At 48.8% G+C, this 2,943-nt stretch overlaps 1 long non-coding RNA gene across 1 annotated transcript; it reads left to right on the forward strand.

Moving 5' to 3' along the window:
- Positions 1 to 1,328: 1,328 nt before the first annotated feature.
- LOC148593362 (uncharacterized) lies at positions 1,329 to 2,232 on the forward strand. The gene is made up of 2 exons (XR_015913738.1): positions 1,329 to 1,428; positions 1,884 to 2,232. It is a non-coding gene; the product is annotated as an uncharacterized LOC148593362 (long non-coding RNA).
- Positions 2,233 to 2,943: the final 711 nt, after the last annotated feature.

Genomic DNA, 2,943 nt, shown 5'->3' on the forward strand with positions numbered 1-2,943 from the left:
ATCCTGCTTCTCCACTCAGCTCTGGTGAGGCCACACCTGGACTATTGTGTGCAGTTCTGTACTCCCCAGTACAAGAGGATGTGGAACTTCTACAGAGGGTCCAGCACAGAGTGATAAAGAAGATTGAGGGACCGGAGCATCTATCTTACGAGAAAACACTAAGCGAGCATCAACATGTACAAATACCTCAGGGGAGAATGTAAAGAGGATGGGGCCAAACATTTTTGTTGGTGGTCCGTGATAGGACAAAGTGTAATGGGTACAAATTGCAACACAAAAAGTTTCATCTGCATATGAAGAAGAACTTCTTTACTGTGGGGGTGCCAGAGCACTGGAACAGGCTGCCCAGAGAGGTTGTGGAGTCTCCTTCTCTGGAGATCTTCCAAACCCGCCTGGATGCCACCCTGCGCCACATGTTGTAGGTGTCCCTGCTTGAGCCAGGGGGGTTGGACTAGATGATCTCTAGAGGTGCCTTCCAACCTTAGGCATTCTGTCATTCTGTGATTCTGTGACCGAAAATGCCTTTTCCCTGTCACAGAGAGATGGCAGAGTCACCAACAGATCTGAAGAGCTGTCCTATCCTTTCTGGTGCTGTGCAGCTTGCCTTGTTCCTCCTCTCCCTCTTCTCTACTACTCCAATATGTCTCTTCTTTGCTTTCCCATTTTCTCCCTGTTCATACTCTGTTCTGCTTGAGTGAGGTGAGATCATCACCTCCCCATCAAGACTTTTCTTCCCTGGCTCCTCAAGGCTTCTCAAGTCAAGAAAGCAGGTTCTGGCCTGCTGTGTGTTCCACCCTGTCGGGTCCCAGGATGAGAGGCTGTAACGATAGGATAATGTGGAGCACGGCAGATCCCCTCCCACTCTCTTCAGAGAAAGGGCTGAGTCTGGACTCTTGCTTGTTTTCCTTTGTGGGGTTCAGGAATGCTCCTAACCCTTATGCACAGAGTAAGAGAAACTAACTGCAGTGGGATTCACTGGTCCCTGCCGCAGAACTTCCTACTGGAAGCTATAGGTGCTATTCTGGTCTGCTGATGTTACAAACAAGCATACAACAGCACCAAGATTTGGCAAAGAGAAGGGGAACCCTCAGCATCCCTCCATCTTGTACATCCTCTGGTTCCTGCACAACCTCAGCATATTCTAATGCATGCAACTCCCACCCCAACATCTGTGTATACAGGAAGTTTATACTTCCTGTGACTGCATGCGTCGTTCCCCAGTGTTCACAGCCAAATTGTTCTCACATTTCATGCTTTCCTACTGCCCGGCCCATCACCACAGTATCTCTTCCTACTCAGCACTTCCCTTTCAAACACCTTGATGCCCAAGTTGCCCATGCAGCTACTGAAGACAGGTCCCTGAAAGGATGGAGATCTTTTTCCACATGGTGCCCTGCTGGTTCTTTGTGGCCATGCTGGTCCCCAAGGGTAAGTGAACTCAACATACCCCTCAGCTCCTGCATCATTTCCACAGCTGCTGCCCCAACTGCAAGACCAGCTGTTGACATTGCTTCATTGCCTTAGGTGGACAGGAAACCCCCACTCTCCTACAGGGGCTTTTGCTATATTTTTTCTCTTGCCTACAGCAAAGAAACCTTTTCTTAAAAGACACAGAGAGCACCAGAATGTTTCTTGCCTGTTACAGAGAGATGGAAGAGTCACCAACAGATCTGAAAACCTGTCCTATACTTTCTTGTGTTTCATAGTTTATCTTGTTCCATCTCTCCCTCTATTCTACTACTCCACTCTGTCTCCGCCTTGCTTTTCCATTTTGTCCCAGGTCATACCCTGTTCTGCTTGCTGCTTGACTGAGGTGAGATCATCACCTCCCCATCAAGACATTTCTTCCCTGGTTCCTCAAGGCTTCTCCTTTTCTCTTCCAGGGTGGGCTCTGAAACAGTCCCCTGACACTGTCATACGACAAGGACAGGCTGTGAGTCTGAGCTGCTCTGAGAAGAAATCTACCAGCACATTGATGTACTGGTACAAGCAGCCCTTGGGGAAGGATTCTAGGCTGATCCTAGTGGTTTCTGCAATTCAAGGTTCTAAAGCAACTATTGAGGAGGAATTCCAAAGCCATTTCCAGAGCAGTGAGATACAAGGAGACGGGCTGGCCCTCTTCATAGATCATGCCTCTCTCAATGACTCGGGCACATTTTACTGTGCCGAGAGTGAATCACAGTGACTAGGTTGCTGAGAGAGCTGAGCACAAACCTCTCTCTGCACTGAAGGCTCCTGCCTTCCTCCTCAGGCATGCTGCACTAGGCTGGACAGGCCCTTTCTACTTAGTAGCTCTGCAGCCTCCTAGCCTTCCCTTCCCCTCCTTTCATTCTTTCCAAGGTGATTTTTCCAGCCTCTCTCCTCCCCTTGCCATCACTCCTTGCCTCCTTCTTCTTTTCCTCTCTGTCACACCATATCCACTTTCCTTTCCCCTTCCCACCTCTCTGATTCCCTCTCTCCTCCCCCTTCTTTTTTTTTTTTTTGTTTTTCTTCCAGCTTCTTCCCTCTGCACACATCCTTTCAATTAACTCCAATCCCTCTTGCTTTTCCAGCCTCTTTCTTGGTTTTTTTTCACCATCCCTTCCCTACCTTTCCTGCCATATGTTGCACTTCCCTTATCCTGCCTTTTCTCTTTTGACCCAATTCTCTCCATAGTCTCCGTTCAGGAAGCGTACATTAGGGTCTCTGAGTTTGGCTACAAGGACCTGTCCCTGCTGCTTTCCCCGGTATACGATGCAAATAGTGTCTTTCTTCTGCAGAGAATGTCTCCTCCACAGCAGCTTATGTCTCTGCTCCGTGCTGCGTTGGTGCCACCACCAAGTAGTCCTAGTAGTCCCCTAGTAATCACCAAGTAGTCCCCTAATCTTCTTTGTCGCTTTATGCTGGACCCTCTCTAGAAGTTCCCTCTTGGACTGGGGAGTGCAGAACTGCACACAATAGTCC

This window comes from Tinamus guttatus, unplaced genomic scaffold, assembly GCF_059628265.1.
Source record: "Tinamus guttatus ecotype Peru unplaced genomic scaffold, ASM5962826v1 Tinamus_guttatus_pri_ptg000408l, whole genome shotgun sequence".
In the NCBI taxonomy this organism is placed as follows: domain Eukaryota; kingdom Metazoa; phylum Chordata; class Aves; order Tinamiformes; family Tinamidae; genus Tinamus; species Tinamus guttatus.